This window comes from Centrocercus urophasianus, unplaced genomic scaffold (assembly GCF_019232065.1).
Source record: "Centrocercus urophasianus isolate 14NV4802_14NV808 unplaced genomic scaffold, USGS_Curo_1.0 seq_17, whole genome shotgun sequence".
In the NCBI taxonomy this organism is placed as follows: Eukaryota; Metazoa; Chordata; class Aves; order Galliformes; family Phasianidae; genus Centrocercus; species Centrocercus urophasianus.
The window spans coordinates 28,536,581-28,549,408 of NW_024884722.1; the positions used below are offsets into that span (position 1 = coordinate 28,536,581).

General features: G+C 37.3%; 1 protein-coding gene across 2 annotated transcripts in view; it reads right to left on the reverse strand.

Annotated features, from left to right (window-relative positions):
• Positions 1-12,828, reverse strand: part of GRID1 (glutamate ionotropic receptor delta type subunit 1) — a 509,969-nt gene that overhangs the window by 28,393 nt on the left and 468,748 nt on the right. The gene's annotated exons all lie outside the window — the stretch shown is intronic.

A 12,828-nucleotide genomic window follows, 5' to 3' on the forward strand; every position in this document is an offset into this window, starting at 1 on the left:
TGGAACTTATACCAATACTCCACCTGACTCCAAATCAATAAGACTTTTTAAAACAAACAAATAAAAGCCTTGGTTCCAATTTCTACCATGTCCCTCTCCCTCTTTTCTTCACAGCCTCTGGTAAAACAGACATTTTTCATTCACACAGAGGTCTAACTTTCATTTACTCATCATACCACCCTGGAAGTGTAAATGGGCCTCAACTTGAGTGACTGTGAATGCATCATTTATTTTCAAATTGTACTGAATGTAATTCACTCCTGTTTTACAGCCTTTTCAGCACAGAAAGGTGTAAATCACTGCCTGTGTCACTGAGAACCAGGCCAAGTTTCAAAACATTTGAAGCAGAATCAAGTCAATTTTCTATTTTCAGCCACCAATGTTTGCTCCTGTGTCCTCTTCCTTTGTTCTCACATCTCACTTTTCTGTACAGGTACAGAGTGGCAGCACGGGCTAAACTGTATCTCAAATTATGACATATATATATTTATGTCTCATAAATGCATAACCTCACGTAAGATTTATTTCAGATGCTTCTCATATGAACTACCAATTAACTTTAGCTGAGATCAAACTAAAGTCTCCCATCCACTCTACCATCCTCCCATCACATCACCTTCAGGCCTTCCGAGTTTGGTTCCCAAGGAGCCCCTTTACCTGGAGGCACCATGTGAAGCTGCCAGCTCCATCCCCAAAGCCGCAGCTCAGCAGGGTTGCCTCTTCTACCCTTACAAACACCCTTCCAACTCACACACTGCTTCTAAAATTTTAAGTGGTTTAAGTTCTTAAATTGTGTTAAGGACTTTTTATCATTTTAAGCTGCTAAGCAGCTTTCATTAAGACTGTGAACAGTTTTTTTGCACACTTGTGGGTTTGCGCTAACTCCAGGAGTTGCATCAAACCCCAGATATGTTACTTCCCTTGCTCCATATACACCACTTCAGTAAAACAGAAATGAACACCCTGTAGGTTGCCAGATATTCAACAATTCTAATAAAAAATGAGAGAATTTGTATCAGTCCTCTCCCTCTGTTTAACAGTCCTGAAAGTTATATTCTGATTTCCTAAATGTTTCTGGTACATTTCATTGAACAGGACCATTTTTCCTCCAATTTTGATCTAAATGATTACATGCTACATTTACTTCCTTCTTTATTTTTTAGAATAAGCTTCATCATATCACATGAAATTGCTCACATCCTGGGGATGGATGATCTGACTGTTAAAAGACACATTTCAGTCTATTGTATGTCCAAATGACTAAGAAAGGTGCCGAATACACATGCAGGGTTTCTGTGGCAACCCTTTTAACACAGTCTGCTGTCTAGATTTCAGTGCCTCTAGAAGCACATACAAGGTAGAAGCACATTAGCAGCAGCATTTTTAGCTATTGTACTTTAATGTGACTTTCAGCAGATAACAACTTTACAAATGTCTACTGTTCTTGCTGTCATTCTTGTTGAAAATGTAAGCATTCAAAAAAAGCAAACTGTAGCTTTCATAATGTTTCATAACGTGGATCCCTTCTACTGCCTCTGCATGGGAACTTTGACAGAAATCTGCCTCTTGTTTTAGCTAAATTATACTTTATTGACAATCACTGCTTTTGTTTTAGCTAAATCACACTTTATTGACAATCACTACTTTTGTTTTAGCTAACTCGCACTTTATTGACAATCAGTACTGTACAAAATCACAGTACATCTTGCTTTTCGAAAAGCACTTTTCTTCAATTCTCTCAGCATTGCAGTGAGCAAATTCTGGGTATAAATCAAGTGCTTTGCTGGCCCAATAAGCAGGTAAGAGGCGGCAGGGAGGAAAGCCCAGCCTTTGCTTGGGTGTTGCATGGAACACAACTATGATCCCTTTAGTTGGCAGAATTTTCCTACAAGGATAATAAAGAATACTGCATGTCCTGAGGATTATGCACATCTTTCCTGCAGTGCCCTACTTGATCCATTGTAAGAACTGCTCCCGACACAGGAGATTCTCTGTATCACTACTGAAAACATCTTTTGAGCAAGTCAGAAGGTCTCCAAAGGACACAGCCAGGGTCACAGCAGGTAACCAAGCTTGCGAGTGGCTCCTGCAGCATAAATTCATGCAGATGGTGAATGTCAGAGAAAGAAAGTAACCCTATGTCTGTACCAAACGGACCACTTAGCCAGAACTATCTCAGAAACTATCTTGATGGTCTGGACAACAGTCGTTATTCAGTATAAAAAAATTCTTTTACTATATTTCTGCACTGAAATCTCCTGTCTTATAGGATGAATTAAGATAATCACAAGTGCAGATTTCACATATTTTTCACATATTTATACTTTTATATATTAGCACTGTGCCATTCTCTACAGGCAGCTACTCTTTGTTCCTAGACTTCTTCATTTTGCTGAATAGCCATTAGCAGAACCCACCTTTGTTTGCTACTCAGATTCTTGGCTCACGTTCCTGCGGTAAAGATTTCATGCATTTAATAAATAAAATTATTTGCAACAAAAATGTGCAGCATAACAAGACGCTCCATTAACCTTACCACCTCAATTATTGGATCTCACAACCCATTAAGGACTCTCTGTAAGTGTGATTAAAGATAAAGCTAGTAAAGCAGAAAAAGCCAATGTTCCTCACTTACACTTATAGGAGCTGACCTTCAATTTGTAGATAAATACATCCACTGTGTGATTACTGTAACTGGCAAGTACATGTAAACCAATTGATTTAAGTAAATGTATCTGTGGTCCATCCAAACAGAACAGAGTTACCAGCTGAAATACTTAACCAGTGTAATAATATCTGCTAGATAGATAGGACAATTGATACGTAATTCCCAGTGGAGTAGCAATTACTTCAAGTGGAGTCAACTGAAAACTGTTTGTTTCAATTTTTAGAAACATATTGACATAAACCAAATGCTGTGGAATAAACATTTAGGCAATAGCTGTACTAGCATTTATAATTAGACCATTAGAAATAACTGACACAATAAAAATATTGGTTAAGTTGTACTGTTTGGAAATGCTTTCCTACTTGTAAGAGATTCATAGAGCTGTAGATACGTAACCAAAAAAGGTTCTGCCAGCATAGGTTGATTTGACTCTAGAGGTGCTATAAAGACTTTCTGGATGAACAGTATGAACAAATCTTATCTAAGGGACAGACTAAACCTGTCACCAGGTGCTTGGAAGTAACTGCTGACCAATTTACTCAACTCGAATACTGCAGCCTCAGCTGTTCATCCAAAACTGCCTCTCACGATTGTTAATCACTATCAAAGTAAATAACCCCAAAACACTAACAAAAACAAAATAACAGCAACAAAAACCCACAAAAAAATAAGCGAACTTTCCTTTCAAAATTTTTTTTAAAAATCTTTTTTTTTTTTTTTTTTTTTTTTTTTTTTAAGGCAAAAAATATTTATTTACTGAGTTTTTCACCTTCCTAATCCTTTTCTTTTAAGTTAGGAGAATGTTGCACATCTGGAATCCTATGTGTAAATTCTGTGTCTGTTAACAAGATAACTATGTAATAATGTCATGAATTCTTCTATGCCACTGTAAAAAAAAGTAGTATTTATCTTGATTTCAGCCTTAAAGAGACCATAATGGCAATAGTGGCAGCTCCTTGATTTAGAGGTAATTTCTCATTAGTATTCACCACTGCAAATATTTTAACACTGAAACTGTTTGTATTTTTCCAGTTTGCTATTACTTAAGGAAAGTTAGCATTTTAGTAGTTTCTGAATCCACAGCATTATGTTTAAAAAATGATGCAGTATTTTTCCTGCCTAGCTCCTGTTTGCTCATCTGCACATGAACTATTAGAAATAATATAGGTTAAGATTAGACATAAGAGTGGGCATCAGCACTCTGCTGTGTTGTGAGTACATTTCAGAATAGCCTCTCCCTTTGAATTACTGCATATGTTTGGAAAAACAATACAGAACAAATAATTCCTCCCAAGTAAATAAATCAATTTTCTTAAATAATATTAATCCCTAAATCACAGCATGCTTTTCCACATTTGCCTGGGAAAGTTATGTTCTTATTTTACCTAGGGATGCCAGCACCCTAACATCATTGCTCAATGCAGCATAATATTCCAGGTGACGGCTGCCATTAAGATGAAGCAACCTGGAGAAGATGAGAGTTTTAAGCTGCTTTACCAAAATGGAGCACCTTGGAAATATATACAAAAATATACTACAAGTTCTACTTTTTAAATACCTTGAAATAACTTTATTTCAATTTTTTTTTCAAAGCCCAGGAATTGATTATATGTACATAATTAAGTACAATTGCAAATTCTAACTATAAGGGCTTTTCAACAACATTTCAGGCTCTGGGCAGCCTGGTTTAGAGATTGGTGACCCTGCCTGTGGCAGGGGGATTGAAACTAGATGATCTTTGAGGTCCTTTTCAACCCAGGCCATTCTATGATTCAATGAACATTTACTGGAGGAAAATACATGTTTTACATACTAGGAAATAAAGTTTACACATCAAAATAAAGATAAAAGTAGCTGAATTGATTTGACCACATTACACCACCAGGGTAAGTGCAAGAACTACCTATGAGTTGAAACCTAGCATATACAATCCTATCTGAAAAGAGATTTATTTCACTAACTATCACAAGTGGAAAGAAAAGGCTTAGAAATCTTCTGAGAACAGAAGGAAGCGTTCACATTTTGAGACACTAAGCTCAGCACTAGAGCATGCATGGATATATTTACAAAGACAATGAGAACAAATGAGAAAATGGTGTTTGTTGCTGATGATCACTTCAGCCCTTCCATTGAGAGAGAAATTTTGAAGCCAGGTGAGCTTTGCAGTATCAACTTCTCATCTCCAGTGAGAAAACAGCTGTTTTTTGATGTAAGATTGGCAGGTGAGAGCAGTCTGCAAAACTCTGGAAAACCTGTGGAAGCTGAACTGAGGTCATGGGTTGTAGTGTACCAGCACAAGTAATTTATTGAGAATAGTTCTAAGCATGTATGAGCAGAAGATCCCTCAGTTCAGAAACTGAGTTCTCTTTACTTTTTATATCAATTTGTTGAGCAGCAAGGCAAAGGACTAGAGCCCTAGTCCATTATTCATAGATAGCCAAACTTTGGATCTTTAGTTTAAGTAAGATTTATGAGTGGGTAGAGAATGTCTTAAGACATCTGAACCTGAGTTCAAACTCCCACATAAAAACACTCCCTGGAGAGTTTTAGCCCCAAGCTAAAGATAAGCTTCAATTCAGGAAAAAAAGTCATCTGTCATATATATAAACTGCCAATAGGTGATGATAGTCTCAGTTACTCAGAGGGTTATATGAAAAGTTTTTCATTGTCTTACCAGAGCAGAGTTATAAAAGAAGAAGCCCACTTCAATATTAATTAAAAAATAACAGTTACTCTACATAAACACTTGTGCAGCCAATACTGAAAAGAACAGTATATTAGCTGAATAATGGGATGAGATTAAAATTAACCTATTTTAAGCATTTGTGAGCCTGAAAATTAAATATCCATCTCATCTCCAATAAAAGACACATTCGCATTAATGTACAACATTTGTTGTCAGTACATACTGGAATATTATTGGCATCTGATAAAATGAATGTGAAGTACATGAATTTAAAGACAGGCCATTAAGTGAGGCCAATAAGACTGTTCAGAGTATTGCCAGAATGGCAGTAGCCTTAGTACAGAGCATATTTAAAGGAAAGCAGGTTTAGCTTCACATCTAATAATCTTAGACTATAGAAGATTCAGGCTTTTAATTTATGCATCCCTTTGACTTTCTTCAAAATTACAATCAAACTGAGCTCCTAAATCAATCAGTGAATTGACAACTTCTCTACTGTGACATGACCAAATCCTGTATTGCTTCATTTAACTGCAAATCAAGTCACTTTAGCCACCCTTAACTCTGCCTCAGTGCAGCGACTTGCTTGGCATCTGGTTTCTTCAGCAACTACATTAAGCAAAATATTTACTGAGAGGCAATCCAGCAGAAATCAGCAGTAGCACTGAATGCTTAACAGACACTTTTCAAGTCCTTCACTGGTAAATATATCATCCTATAGTTTACAGAAAGCACATTTCATAAGGTGTCCGTGAAAAATACCATCCACTTTATTCTAAACAACTAAAGCCTTAACAGAAAAAGCCTCATAGGACCTTCTATGAGAGAAGTTATAAGCACTGGAAGATTAAACTATATTGAACAACCTGCATTGAAGCCCTTCACACCAGGAATAAAAATCTCCTGATCACAAAAAGAGACAAACAGTGCAGGCATTTGTGCTTGTATGTGTGCTTGTCACCACCAGTGGAGCAGGAACAGCTGCTACACATGATTTCAAAGAAGCAGGGAGTTTCCTCCAGTGGAAAAACCAATCAGTTGGCATGTATCACAAAACACGTTGCCATGTCAACTACATATTTCTACTACCATGAAAACAAACAGTGATTGAACCCCTCAGCAGGTAGTGGCACTGCAGCAGCTGCTTTTCATGGCAGCTGTACTCTTGATGATAATGTGCACTGCTGCCAACGTGGTGGCTTCGATGAGCCCCATCAACTGTCCTATATTAGATACAGCTAACAGCAAGATATAATATCTAGTCATGGATTTAATGGGAGAAGGAAGCTACAGCCAGCTTCATTTCCACTACAGAAAATGGAGTTGATGTGTGTTCCTGTGCCTCTACAATTATTTCATTTCCTTGAAACAATTTCAGCATGGTTCAGCCTGGTTCAGCCTAGGTTCTGTGACAAAGGCCTGAAGGTAACCCCTGGGAAGGAGGCAAAGGTAGGGAGATGGGCCTGGATGAAGGATAATGCAGCAACAAGATAAGGAAAAAAACTTAATTTACTAAATAAGAAGAATAAACTAAATATTTCTACCCATTAAGAAAGCTATACTCCTCTCAAATCACAACATAGAAATGATTTCAATGAAGATATGAATGTTTTCTCTGGGATTCTGTTCCTGCACAGCTATTGCATGATTAATTCCTAAAAGAATGGAACAAATAGCATGTATAACCACTGATGAAATGTAAAGCTACAGTAAGGCTATTATTAAATGATACATCACCACATTTATTATTTTAATAGTAATTAATTATTATCTACAAATATTTCATAGGCAAAACATTTATAGGCTTTGCTTAGTTTCTAAGAGAGTGATATGCAGCAGAAACGTTCTACGCCATCATACAAAATCTCATTTTGCTTACTGCTCTCAGAATAATTCAGTAATTCAGAATAAAAAACATTTTTGCCAAAGTCAGAGAAGCATAGGAAATGTAGGACAAAAATCCGTATATCTGGTCTGTGTCCCATTGCTCACACAACTGGCTAATATGTTTCAGTGGTTCATTTAGGAAACATACCCATTAAAAAAACCAAATAAACAGACAACTTTATGATTCTTCTGTCTGTGAGACTCAACCTTGGATCCAAAAATGAACCTCATCATCATAATCAGTAAAGCAGGTTCTCCTGTAAACAGAGTTAAATCTGCTTTTTCCTCCTCTCTGCTATTTCTAAACAATGCCCGCAGGATCACTTCAGCAACTCCAGTCATCTGCAGTGATCTGCACAAGTATGACTTGATTTGCCACTGGATCATAGCAGTTGTTTTGCTCAGAGCTGACACTGGCTCTGCGCAAGCACTGCATGCAGAGAAATCTGTTAAATGGCACAAAATTAGCAAAACATCTCAATCACAAGATCACATTTCTAATTATCTCTCTAACCCTCCTCTTATCTGTCCTGTCACAGATTGCTGATTATTCCATTAACTAGGGAACCTTTTTTGGTTTATTGTGTGCAATAATTTTTTTCTTTCTGCACACGCTATACTTTCTGGCATCACTGTCTTATGGGAAAGAAGGTGTGATGTCCCCTGCAGTGTAAGTCATTATTGCTTTGTTTGAAAATGTTTTTTTAAACAATCAAACAATAGCGTCACAAATAGGCTACTTAAATAGCAATCATGATAAAATCTAATTTCCAAAGATTTGCATCTGAATCTACTGCCACACAATAGTTCTCGATCTCTGAGGGCAGTTTCTCTCATGATCCTGTGTGAGTTTGTTTGCTGCCTAACTGAGAGAGTGAGCACAAAGGCAAGCCTTTCCTTTAAATATAAAGAGGCATTTATAGGATTTCTTTTCACTATGTTATTTTTCCGTACTTCTAATTAATGAATATACTTGAGGTATTACCCATCATAGTATGGCAAAAAGTCTGCAAGTTAATGATTGAAAGAAGTAGTCAGACAACGAGATGTCCAGAATGATCATATCAGAGCCTCCTGAAGATGCAGGCCCACATCTTCAAAAGCTGGAGCTTTAATTTGTGTGCCTAGATGTACATTTAAACTGCTGCATCACTGGGCTGATTTTCAAAACTGATCAAGGAAAGCTGGCACAACAGCACATCTGTAAGACATTCAGAAATCTAGTTCAAAGCCTAGAAGAGGACTCAGAGCAGCTGTGAGCTGTTCTGCAAATCTGTAATAATCAGTCCTGCTAAAAAATCTAGGCTAGCCTGTGTCCTTTACCCACACCCCATAACCTACTTAACAGTGAGGAGAAAATTAAAATGTGTGTAATGCAGGAGAAAGAGGAGTTAAAAACATCTCAAGAGGTTGTAGCATAATTTTGAAGAAATAAATAAATCACTTGGACTACCTCTGAATGTTTTCTTATCCTAATTTTAAACCAATTTGCCACTGTGACCTTTCTCCAAGTACCTTGAATGGTTAACGTGTTAATTAAAGCAAGGTATTCTACTCCTCACAATATTAATTAAAATAAAAGCTGCAGCTGGTGTTTAACAGTAACTCAGTCCCAACAGCAGGTTTTAGTCACTTCTCCTAAATCAAACATATCATAAAGTTGGCATGAAAATCATATTGTCTGAATCAAACACATCTGGCAACTGACATACGCTTCTACCTATAATGAAAATAACAAACTACCTCTGTTATTTATGCAGATGCACTTGAAACTGTTTGCTATGCTGATGTCTTCTATCACTCACATTTGGAAGCTAAAAATCCTAATGAAGATTAACGACTAAGACTGAAAGGGAAGAAATTGCTTTCTTCCTACACAACTACTGTCACAGGTACTGATACCACTGCCATTCTGCTTTGCACTCAGATGATAAAGAGTATCTTTTTGATTAAACAAAGTGTGGAATGGGTAAGCTTGGCATCTTGGTGCTGACTTGCAAAGCTCCTACTCAGGATGAATGGTACCTCATACCATGACTGTTAGGACATCATTATACTATGAATAGTTCCATTAAAAACTACGAAATCTCAGAGTAAGGTAAGGTCCTGCTCAGCTTTTTATTTATTTTTGATTTATCAGGAGCTATCTCACTCTGTAGGACAAGGATTTCTGTAGAGAGAGCTCCAGGCTGCTGCCTGTACCAGTGCCAGCAGCCTCACAGCTGTGGTGGAGTGACTGGATACTCATCACACTGCTTAGATCTCTCGGAGGCATAAAGTGATGCTAGGAAACAGCTTCACACCCTTCCCTTAACCACAGGGAATAAAGCAGAAGCTATCGATGTTGACAGAAAGAAGAAAACAGAAAGGCTCTGAAGAGCTATCCTGATTGCCAGAACAGGGATACTTTTGGGAAATCAAAACATAGGGCTCTTCATTAATACCAAAAGCACATATAGCATTCAGCAGTTATTACTGATGTCTGAAGTGCATGCATTACACAGGCATATTTTCAAGTCTAGAAGCCCACTCGTTTCTTAGAGGACCCAAAAGGCAAGTGCTCAGTATGAGGTTTACTTCTCCCCCTTATCCCAATGTACAATGAAGTAAAGAGAAAGGGAAACCTAGTTCCTCCTGCCTCTCCTCATCCCAAACCTGAGTCTCACCTGAATGCCATATCCCATATTAGATACACAGACAGCACTGCATCAAAGCAAACTAGCTGTGCTCCATATTGAAATTCATTAGTTTATAAGGTAGCCTAATTTAATTCCTTGAAATATTAGCTTGCAAATTGAATTACTGCCACATAAAAGAAACACAGTAGTTAACATCCACCCCGTTCTGACCAATGGTTTTCTATGCTTTTATAGATAGATATGACTATTCATAAATCGAATTATATCAGTAGCTTATTCTCCTACGCTGGTTTTAATGGTTCAGAAGGCAAACAACTTAATTGCATGTGATTACGTTTTTTTTTAATGGGATTTTGGCAGCTGCATTAAAACAACTTTTCTAAGGCAACACCATTTTCTCCTTTATCAGGAGGATGATACAGGAAACACTCCTGTAGACATCTTTTGGGGGCACACGTGCAGAAGACGCTGCTTAGTAAAGCCTAGGAAGTGGAAAGAACATATGCAATCCTTTTCTTAGCAACACAGTATTACTTCAAAAAAAAAAAATATCTTCCTTCCTTCTAGAAAATCCTTCACAACATAATAATAAAAAATAATACTAAGAATTAGCAAGGAAGCACTAAGACTGATACACATAGCTTCAAAGGAAGCTAATAACTCCCAGTACTCTTCCCCTCAAAAGCAATAACCTGGATCTATTAAGTGTGTGTTTTGTTGCAGGCTCTGTTTGGTTGGTTGGTTGGTTTTTAAAATATCAGGAATTTAAATGGTAAGTTTACAGTTTTCCACCTTACGGCCAGAGGCAACACTTTATCTAAGCTTCACTATAAAGGAGAAGTATGACCATGTAACTCAATTGACTGGAACACTTGCTTGCATGGAAAAAAAACCCAAAAAAACAACAAACTGAAACTCAAAAAATCCTCTTTACAAAACTAACAAATCTAGATCCTATGATTTAAAGTGTTACTGCATGGTTGTTTGCTTCATCCTTTGCCTGAAGTTCCTGCGTCCACAACAGAGCTGGTAAAAAGATACGCACCTATACCCCAATTAGCCCAAATAAAGTTTTATTTCTTAGCTTATGACTGATTTCATCACACAACATAAATTAGATGACACTGCATTAAGCTCACCAAAACTGAAGCTGTAACATTACAAAACCTTCAGCAGAGGCATCACAGCTACCAGTTAGGGTGATTTGTGAACAGTAATACTCAATGCTGAAAAGCAGATGCCATGAAGGCATGTTGAGCAAGGCACTGGCAAGCAAAGAGGTACAGCAGGATTGTGTTACTGCTCTGCACGTTGTCTGTATTGTGAGGCTTCTTGGAAGCTCTTCTTGCCCTCACTGAATTCCCAATAACAGGTTTCATTTTAATCACAGAAGGAAAGGCTTCTGAATCTTACTTCAAGAAATCAGCTTCCGAAGTGCTTGTATGAATTGAGCTTTTAGCTATAGGAGATATGATCATTACTTAACTTTTATTGCAAGCTGTTAATTCAAACCTTGTGATGTGAAAGTTAGATTATCCAACTGGACACATGACTGGCCATAGCTTGGTGACACAGGTCAGTTGTAAGAACTAACCACCACCCCTGAAAGTCAGCTGGCCAAACACTCTTCCTGTACTCCTGCTGGAGACTTCTATTCTTATCCTTCTCTATGCATCCAAAATAATCTAAAAAAAGAGATGCTTTGGTACAAGCCTTTGCATTCACAGTTATCCTGCTGATGCTGAATATACTGTAGTGAATAGCGGGTGGGAAAGCGAGTGTGGTACAAGAATGACAGAACCACCACTTGTGTGGAGATGGTAAAGAATTATGCAAGAAGAGAAGTTTTTTTTCTGGCATGAACAATGGAGGCATTTTCTAAAATACGCAGTAGATTATCAGGGCTGGAAGCTCATCTATATCCTTGTCTGAGCTGACAGCAAGTAAAATAGTTATAACTTCCCCTTCTTACAAATTGGGTAGATCCCCTCTTTAATTTTATGTGATTGTTTCATGGGGAGCAGAGTGCAGGAAATAACTTTTCTGTGATAAAGTGCTTGCTAATTATTGGCAGCTTTGCAAATGGAGCTTACTCGCTTATTCTGGCTGCAGAGCTGCTTTGCATCTGACTCCATTGGATTTGGAAGCCTATGCAAAAACAGGCACTATCTTACCTCCTTATAGAACATCCTGTATTACTTTTACATTAGGACCCGCTGTTACACTAATGGCAGTTACCAGTACAGATAAAAGGTATAAAATGCAAATCATTTCTCAGGGTTTTTTTGTTTGAATGTCTTCTTTCCAGGGAGCTTCTTTTCTAGTAACCATCATGAAGTCACTTATTTTTTTTAATCCTGGTTCCACCTGGTTTCCCACTTAAGTCCTTGTTAAAACATTCTTCTGAGAAAGACATATAATGTAGGGACATGTAAGAATAATTTTCTGTCCAAAAGAAAAGTAAATAAAGCCAGTAGGCAAACACATGGAACGCTATAGTGTCATGAAAGATGTATCAACTGTAGATCAAATAAACAGCTACCAGATAGAGTGGGGAAAAAATATTTGCAGTCTTGCAAGACTAAAACAAACACACAAGCACAGTGGCCATCTTGCTTAAACGCTTCTTCAACTCAGCTGCATTTGAAAAAGAGAATTCACTGTGAAGTTTTTCTTATTATTATTGTTTTTGTCCATACAAATGATGGACTGAGACAGTCTTCACAACTAGGAGATGTTTGGAGCTTTAAGGCTACCTCTGTCTGAATTATTGTCATAATAATTTTTTGCCTTCTTAATACCCTGCTAAATTAGATTTTATTATCAGTTAAAAGATAACAGACATTTTATCAGCTTCTTGAGAGAAAAACAATACAAATATAAATATCGTATTCGGGCAAAATTCTTCTGTTACCGTATTTTGTATTGTTTATCCCTTAAGAGCCAAA